The 9,571-nt window shown below is 36.3% G+C and overlaps 1 long non-coding RNA gene across 3 annotated transcripts; it reads right to left on the bottom strand.

The window, feature by feature from the left end:
- Positions 1-3,533: 3,533 nt before the first annotated feature.
- Positions 3,534-7,840, bottom strand: LOC107489383 (uncharacterized). 3 transcript variants are annotated; one of them, XR_008009664.1, is made up of 9 exons: positions 7,570-7,840; positions 7,350-7,404; positions 6,449-6,768; positions 6,270-6,362; positions 6,098-6,131; positions 5,900-5,958; positions 5,647-5,744; positions 5,496-5,554; positions 3,534-3,786 (listed from the first exon to the last, which is right to left on the bottom strand). It is a non-coding gene; the product is annotated as an uncharacterized LOC107489383 (long non-coding RNA). The 3 variants fall into 3 exon arrangements; XR_008009663.1 differs by having other exon boundaries at positions 5,900-6,131; XR_002375734.2 differs by having other exon boundaries at positions 5,900-6,362.
- Between the last annotated feature and the right edge of the window lie 1,731 nt (positions 7,841-9,571).

Genomic DNA, 9,571 nt, shown 5'->3' with positions numbered 1-9,571 from the left:
TTGGACAATAGCATCTCTTCATTTTGTATCTTTATGAGCATGTCATCCATGTAAACTTCCATGATTTTTCCGATATGATCCGAGAAGACCTTATTCACTAATCTTTGATAAGTAGCTCTCGCATTTTTAAGATCGAAAGGCATGACGATGTAGCAGTAGTTTGCTTTTGGGGTTAAGAATGAAGTTTTTTCTTGGTCGGGTGGATACATTGGGATTTGATTGTATCCCGAGTATGCGTCCATAAACGAGAGGTATTTATATCTAGAGGAGGCATCGACCAGTGCGTCGATACTTGGGAGTGGATAAGGATCTTTTGGGTAGGCTTTATTGAGATCAGTGTAGTCGGTGTACATTCACCACTTCCCATTTGATTTTTTTACCAAGACGACGTTAGCCAGCCATAGTGGGTATTTGACTGCTCTTATGAATCCTGCCTACAGTAGAGCTTCTACCTGCTCTTCCATAGCTTGAGAGCATTCTGGTTCGAGCTTCCTATGCCTCTGTTGCACTGGCCGAGATCCTGGGTAGATTGCTAGCTTGTGGCACATTAACTTGGGGTCTATGCCTAGCATGTCTGCGGCCTTCCATGCAAAGAGGTCAGCGTTATCTCGTATAAACTGTATGAGTGATTCCTTTATGTCTCTATGTAGAATTGTGCCGATACTAGTCATTTGGTCCGGGGTATCCCTAATCTGGACTTTCTCTATTCCGCCTTCAGGTTGTGGGTGGAGTTCTTCCCGCCTCTGAACTCCACCGAGCTCGATTGTGTGGAATTCTTTTCCTCTGATTCGGAGGTCTAGACTTTTATTGTAACAGCGGCGTGCCGTCTTCTGATCTGCTTTTATTGTAGCTATCCCTTCTGGAATTGGGAATTTCATGCATAGATGGGGAGTTGAGACTATTGCACCAAGCTGATTTAATGTGGTTCGGCCTATTAAAGCGTTATAGGCTGAACCTACGTCGACCACTATGTAATCAATTTTTAGTGTTCTTGATTGGTCTCCTTTTCCAAAGGTTGTGTGCAATGAGATGTATCCCAGTGGTTGAACCGGGGTATCTCCTAGTCCGAACAGGCTGTTTGGATATGCGCTGAGTTCCTTTTCTTCCAAACCAAGCTTGTCGAAGGCAGTTTTGAACAAGATGTCGGCGGAGCTCCCCTGGTCTATCAGTGTGCGGTGGAGGTTTACATTTGCCAGTATAACCGTGATGACCATGGGATCGTCGTGTCCTGAGATTACCCCAGATGCATCTTCTTTGGTGAAGGTAATCAGGGGGATGTCGGGCGCTTCCCCCTTCCCCTCGACATGATATACCTCTTTAAGATATCTTTTGTGAGATGATTTGGAGACTCCTCCTCCTGCAAATCTGTCGTGTATCATGTGGACGTGTCTTTCTGGTGTACGAGGTGACTTCTCGGTTCGTCCAACATCTTCTTCCCTTCTTCTTTTTCCTTGCTCATCGTCCTGGGTAGCCAGAAACCGATCTAGCTTCCCCTCTCTTACTAGCTTTTCGATGACATTTTTCAAGTCAAAACATTCATTGGTGGAATGCCCGCGGATGCGATGGTATTCACAATATTCATCTCGATTTCTTCCTCCTTTTTTGTCTTTGAGTGGTCGAGCTGGGGGTATTCTTTCAGTCTTTCATACCTCTCTGTAGACATCCACGAGAGACACCCAAAGGGGGGTGTAATTATGATAATTTTTTATTTTTTCTCCATGCTGATCTTCCTTTTGGATTCTTTGTCTTTATCTTGGGAGGTGAATCCGGATTTCGAGATCTCTTCTAGTCGAGAGTTTTCCTCCATGTTGATGTATTTTTCTGCTCGTTCTTGTACTTCGTTCAGAGATGTGGGGTGTTTTTTCAATATAGATTGGCTAAAAGGTCCCTCTCGCAAGCCATTGAGGAGGCCCATAATGGCAGCCTCTGTTGGTAGGTTCTGTATGTCTAGGCATGTTTTGTTGAATCTTTCCATGTAGTTGTAGAGAGTTTCCCGTTCTCCTTGCTTGATTCCCAATAGACTTGGAGCGTGCTTAGCCTTGTCTTTTTGTATGGAGAATCTGGCCAAAAACTTCTTGGCCAAGTCGTCAAAACTCGAATTGGACCTAGGAGGTAGATTGTCGAACCATCTAATTGCCGTATTTGTTAAGGTAGTCAGAAAGGCTTTGCAACGAAATGCATCTGAGGCATCGGTGAGGTACATTCTAATTCTGAAATTGCTGAGATGATGGCCGGGATCTGTAGTGCCGTCGTACAGAGTCATATCTGGGAGTTTAAAGTCTTTAGGGATTTTGGTCTTTATGATCTCTTTGGTGAATGGATCTTGTTCTTTGCGGGAGCTGTCCTCATGAGGGGATCAGTTGTCTTTTGTTTTGAGATCGGCTTCGAGTTTTAGGAGTTTGTCCTCCAATTCTCGGTGTCACCTTATTTCCTTTTGTAAGTCTTTCTCCGCCTCTCGTTGACATAGGGCGTCTTCCTCAAGTTGTTTTAAATGATCTTGAGCATCTCCATGGCTCCCGCATTTGAATTCTTTTTGTTGTTAAGTTGAGGAGTATCTTTTGGGGTAGTGTCCGCGTTTTTGTGCGGCGTTCTATCCTCTAGATCTGAATTGTGATCATTGTCATGGTCGTCCGCCATAATGATGGGATGACTTCCAGGGTCCCCGGCAACGGTGCCAATGTTCCAGTGTATTTATAATGGTGTAGAAAGACCTTCTTTAGATAAGATAAGTTAGTTATCTTATCTTATCTTTATCTTCGAGCGAGATCATCATATCTTTAAGGGAACTGCCTTTATCTCTATAGGCTTGGGCTGCCCTTGGATTCGGGTTGTGTTCCTCTGTTTGGGCCCTTTATTGGGCTTTCCTGGTAGTTGGGCCGAGCTCTTTGAGAAGAGGTCAAATTGTCCTGACCTGAAGAGGTCGGTCGCTTTGTCGGTAGAACATCCCAGATCGGATAGCTCGACCCAGGGTATGAACAGAAGTCCTATCCTAGTTATCCTCCTCAATTGTGACAACAAATTGTCCACACTATAAGAAAAATCACTTTTAGCGGCCAATTATTTTGCTTTTAGCGGCAATAAAAATAGTCGCTAATACATTTACCGGCAATTAGACATTAGCCATCTTATGCTTCGTCGCTAAAAGGTTTTAGTGGCAATTATAACATTTGCCGGTAAAGACCTTTTTAATGGCCGCAAAAAGTATATAACTATTAGCAGCCATTTTCTTGGCAATTTATATGGCCACCAAAAGTAATCATAAGATTAAAATGTTATTCACTTTTAGTGGCCATTACTATTGCCACCAAAATCCATTTTACCGGCAATTTATATAGCCACTAAAAATAATTTTAAAATTATAATGTTATTCACTTTTAGTTGCCATTACTATTGCCACTAAAATCTTATGACTTTTGTTAGTTATATTACACTCGTTTTCTTAGAAGCACCAAACTATCTTTTTTCCAGAATTAAATATATATTTTTGCCAACAATAATTATTATTATGCATAATATAAATATACTGAAATTAATTATTATAAAATGAGATATTTTATTAAACTCAAAATATTGATACACAAATTTTTCTAAAAAATAATAAACCATGTTACAAATCCAAACAGCAAAAAATGCTACAAATTACAAATCTCCACAAGATCTAGATGCTATTCTTTCTCCTATCTTCAACAACCTCTTGTCTATCTCCCAATTTCCACATTTTGCTTTTGCAACTAAGGGTTCCTCCACAGCTGAAAGGGAATTAATTTGAAGAGTGTGACCTTGATCCTATGCCAAGAAAGAAGATGTGATTAGATGTCATACAAAAAATAGAAGTAGAATAAAAATACAGTTGCTCGATAACTAATCTAAATTATTTCTTAACTAGCATTGCATTAAAAAATTGTATGAGAAGCCAAACCCCACCTGTCACTGGGAACAATCATAAAAAAAAAGAGATGGGAACAATCATAAAGTAAAGCTGCAGGTATGGGTTTGTGAGACTAAAAATTGGATCCTTTGTGATTGTCACAATTGGCAAACAAACAGACAAAGCTTCTTTGATAACATTATACATAATTTTCTTTTTTAAAATACTCATCAACATATATATTATATCTTTTAAAATAACATTATACATATGTTATTGTTACAAACATCTAATAAAAAATGCTAGTGCTTGTTAATACTTAATACACTAAGATAAAAAAGTTCTAGTTATGAGAGACATAAAAATCATGAGTCTCCATTGATTCTCACTCGTTTCTTAACTTGTTACAAAAAATTGTTATTAAGTTACAAGTTTTTTACGAATAAAGTTACAAATTCTCTCTCAGAATTGGGAATAGGCATAGCATTACTGCAACATGTAACAAAAATATGCCAAACCAAACAAAAACAATAGCCATCATTATGCAAATTCTTATTCTCAAATCTCAACTGCTAATACTCTAATACCAACGTATTTGTTGTGAATAAAGATGCATAAGTTTACAACAGATTTGTTAATGGACTTAATTTAAAGTTTTATTTACCCAAGGCATACACCAGCGTGGTCTACTGGCAACCCAACTTGAAGAATGGGACCAAAAAACCCACTTGCATTCAAAGCCAAACAAATAGTTAAACAAATAATAAATAATAAAATGAGTTCACACGAACAACCGTGTTGAGTTCATAAAAGCTTTGCACAGGTTTTGGAAGCTTGCCAGCAATTTCTGAAGCCCCAATTTCAAATCTCATTATTGAGATTAAAAAAAAAAGATAAAATATAACACTATCTTGTGTTGTAATTAAGTTCTTACTCTCACCCATACTGCTAAATTTTGCCTTCCCTAAGAATTTGGTTACATTTAATTTAATACCACCACCTAAGTTAATCAGAGTTCAGATGCAAAAATTTGTATAGTGTAAAATCTGCTAATAAAGTGAAATTTGGTAGCTTTAATATGTTACTGTTTATAATGATCCAACATATACTTGTAATGAACTAAGTTTAGCTTATTTGAGGAAAGGATTTTTAGAAGGAGATACACCCATCTCATAGATGGTGAAAGAGAAAGTAGCTTATTTGAGGGAAGGGGGTGTTTTTGTCTCGATTGAACAAAGTGCTCTATCCTCAATATATTTGATAAATTCATTTTAAGTTTTCGAGCTAAAATTAGTTGGATCTAAAAATAATTTTTCAAAATTGTGTTAATAAACCATGAACTCTCCGAATTATTATTATTATTATTATTATTATTATTATTATTATTATTATTATTATTATTATTATTATTCCCAAACAAAATGACACTATGTATTTATTTATTTTATTATTGAATTTATTTCACATGTACAAGAATACATATTATTGTAGTCTCCACGAAGACTAACATACAAAAACAAGAAATGGACAACTAATAAAAATAAACGAGGATGCAAAGTGAATTTTTTCTCCCTAAAATAAGATATACACAAGGATGCAAAGTGACGTAAAAGATGACAAATATTACCTCTTGTGGACTAAACTGGAGAAGCATCCCAATAACTGGTAGCAATACTTCCACTTCACCTGGTCACACAATTTTCATTATCATATTAAATACATGCTTTTCACTAGAAATAGAAAAATAAAAGACTATGTGCTTCCTTTGAAGTTTATACCTGTCTCAAGAAGCTTTAAGACATACTTGAAGAGCTAAGATATGGCGTTGTGATCGTGCTAGTTCTTCTTTTCTTTGAGCTTGTTGTCTAGCTAGGAGCTGACAGTAAAATAAGATCGAGGATCCAATTATCAAGGCAATAAAACAGGTTGCAATGTAGAAAACTTTCAACGCAGATACTCTTTACAATATACATTAGTGATAAATTAAAAGTGGAAATGGAATTACACCATAAAGTAAGAATAAAGACATACCAGAATTTGCTGTTCTGCAACAAAGGGGCTTAAATTCATTGAATCCACTTTATGCGAGGCTGTCCAGAACAGTTGAAATAATATTTAAATCCAGAAAACGTTATACTAGAAAATCACCAGATATTTGAAACAATGAAAATATACTTAAAACGCTCAGCAAGCAGAACAATTTTTGCCAGGATATAAATGAATTAATACCTGTGTTATAATTATCATTGTCACTGTGGTCAATCTGAGATTATAGCACACCATTGTCGGACCAGTAGAATAAATATGCAAGATCACGTGAATGTTAAGTACCAGATCTATGTCTCAATAATCATATGATTTACTAAAAGCAGGAAAGGAAAAAAAACATAAAAACAAAAACCTGTGGTCTTGATTGAAGAGATTGACGAAGATTCCTATTATCCTTCTCCTCAATCATTTTATCAGCAATATCATGAAATGAAGCATGTTAAACCTATGAAGGGGAAAAACAAAGAAGGGGAAAAAATAATCAGTGGAACTAATGTCCATCAGGAACATGTTTTAGAACTTTAATATCACCTTCAATTTTTTATATTGCAGTTTGAGCTCTTGCAACTCCTTTTTCATATCTTGTGCAGTAGTTGCTTCGTTTTCAGCCTTCATTGAGACACATTTGACTGCAAAGTTAAGTTGAGATTAAACCTTCTAAAATTAAATTCATACAAGTATAAGCTACAATTTAATCAGGCAGCCAAGGTTTGTTACTTCGCCACGTTTTTTCTACATTTTTAAGGCTTAGTCCCTATTCTTCTTTCTCCTTAAGGTGCTGAGCATTAGCTGAATCAAGCTTTGTTTCTAAGTTCCTTACTAGTTGCTTGGCTTTTTCAAGGGCCGTCTCTCTGAAATTTATAAATAAGTTGTTGAGACTGCTCTAAATTAAACAGTGAAAAATAGTTTATCCTCTAGTTGTAGACAAATTATAGCACAAATCAATGAGTCTACTCTACTCTACGGATGAGGTTTGATTGATTCAGGCTTTGGGAAATTGGAAGACTTTGGAATTAGGATGCTCTCACAAATCATAGCACAATTGTATTTTAAACAGTTACTTTAACAGAGATGCTCTCACAAAACTCTCACAATGTGAAAAAAATACATAAATAAATGAAATAAGAATACATTTTGATTCAACTAACAAAAAAGCTTTTCATCAACTTAGTAAAATGCCATACATAAATGTGCATTGTGAAGAATAGAGGGAAATCGATTCTCCCATAAAAATTAATTCATGTGAATTAGTTATATATAATTAGTGCACTATCAATATTTCCAAACTTTTTATTGATAAATAAACTGAACATAACTCAAACCACTGACTGTGTAGAGGAGTAAGACAATGTTCTTAAAAATAAACAGAATAGAGCAAGTGTAGCATCTTGTAATATTTTTTTTCATCATTCATCTTTTTTTTGAAGCTCACCATTAGTAACACTTCTTTGATAATCTTCAGAGGAAAACACAGAGCCATAAGATGCCTGTGTTCAAAGATTAGCAACTAAGCACTCCCAAACACAAAACATAACAACAAAATACAAACCTAAGAATGCAATACTATTTTCTAAAAATTATGAAACAATTAAACTATAATCACATTGCTAAATTGTGATTACTCAAAAAAGAAACAACAATTTAAATCAAACCTAAGAGGTGTTTGAAGGTGAGCGACAAATCGGTAAAGTCTTTGTCCTTCGACATGATCGAACTCGAAACTGCAAAAACAATGAAAAGAAGAAAAGGATTATGTAAGCTTCTTCAACCGATTAAACTGAAAGAGATGTGCGTGGAGAGAGAGAGAGAGATGTATATTGGAACTATTGTTATTAATTCAACAATTCAACTAAATTAATCAAGTAGTATGTAAAATCAATCTACAAGCCTTCAACGACGACGATGGAGGAAGAGATGCTGAGGACCGAGTGATAAACCACTATTTTATAGTTTATATTGTATTTAATTGTGTGGTTTTGTTGTGATCCTTACCCACTTATTCATCAATTTAGCATGCATTTAGATTTCCTTCCTGAATTTATTACATGTTTGAAAATTGCTTCCCAGAGACTTTAATTATTTAATTTTAATTCTCCTTTATTCCATTCGATGCCGTAATCTGTGTGTCAAGCGTTTCAGGCTTTATAGGGCATGAATGAGACGGAGATTGGAGAGGAAGCTAGCAAAAATGGAAGGAACACAAGAGTTTGAGGAGATAACCAGCGAAAAGTGACGCGGTCGCTTGGCTCAAGCGACCGCGCGAAGGAGCGCAAATCGCAGTGACGCGGCCGCATGGCTTGCGCAGCCGCACGGATTGGAAAGCACAAGCAACGCAGTAGCATGGATGACGCGAACGCGTGAAGAGGAAAAGCGCCAGCGACACGTCTGCATGGACGACGCGATCGCGTGACATGCGCGATCTACATAAACTGCAGAATCTGAAACCAGCGATTTTGGACCCTATTTCGGCCCAGTTTTCGGCCCGGAACAGCAGACCAAAGTCAGTGAATATGCAGAAACAACAGAGAAAACATTCATTAAGTAGTTTAGATCTAGTTTTTGACTCTCTTAGGTTTTTTTTCTCTCTAGGTTTAAGAATTTTAATTTTCAATTGATCTTGGCATTGGAACATTGAGAAGAGTTATTTTCCTCATCAAGACTTCATCACTCTAGTTTATTCTCTTAATTTGGTTTTATTCTTCCATGTTCTTTGTTATGTTCAATTTTGTCATTCAGATATTTTTATGATTAATTAATGCAAGGATTATTTCTTTTTAATTTAAATTCCATTCCAATAATCATGTCTTCTTTTAATTCCCTTTCATGTGCCATGGATTCTTTATTTACAATGCGTGAGTAGTTTCATTACTTGATGGGGAGTTGATTAAAAGGAACTCTTGAGTTGGAAGGATTGAAAGAAAAATTTGTAATTGGGTTGAATGTTGGATTGCTATCCTATCACCGACGCCAATCCCTTTGAACTAAGTGGGTTGCAACTTGTGAACAGATCTGGCATTTCCACTTGTTTGACTTTCCCTTACCTAGTAAGGGATAACCAAACAGAACAACTATTAATTATAAATTAATCTTACAATCACACCATCAATGATAGAGAGTCTAACCAATCAATTCCCAGTCAAGGCCTTTCATTTTTATTATTTAAAATTCCTCAATTTAAATCCCAATTTACTTAGCTCAACTCTTTTTGGAATATCTGATTAATAATACAGCACACTTTTCTACAACTCGTTGGGAGACGACCTGGGACTTAAAACTCCCAGTAATTTTAATTTAAACTTTCAGTGACATATTTCTAAATTGATAGGCAGATTTTCAGTGAGTTAAGAACTATACTGGCAATGTAATTAATTTAATAATTTTTAATTCACCACTTTCTGTGCCCCATCAATGTCCTCTAGGACTTGATCCAGCTTTCAGTTGGCTACAACCCTCCTGTTGTATGACACACGGTCATCTCTTTGCAGAGGTAGTTTGAAGACCTCTCTCACCCTGTCTAGGTGAAAGTATATGATCTTCCCTCTGACCATGGTACGATAAGTATGTGATGAGCGGATAATTTATACGCTTTTTGGCATTGTTTTTAGGTAGTTTTTAGTAAGTTCAAGCTACTTTTAGGGATGTTTTCATTAGTTT

This window comes from Arachis duranensis, chromosome 5 (assembly GCF_000817695.3).
Source record: "Arachis duranensis cultivar V14167 chromosome 5, aradu.V14167.gnm2.J7QH, whole genome shotgun sequence".
NCBI classification, from domain to species: domain Eukaryota; kingdom Viridiplantae; phylum Streptophyta; class Magnoliopsida; order Fabales; family Fabaceae; genus Arachis; species Arachis duranensis.
Note: the sequence above shows the minus strand (reverse complement) of the source record. Positions and strands in the feature narration are given on the sequence as shown.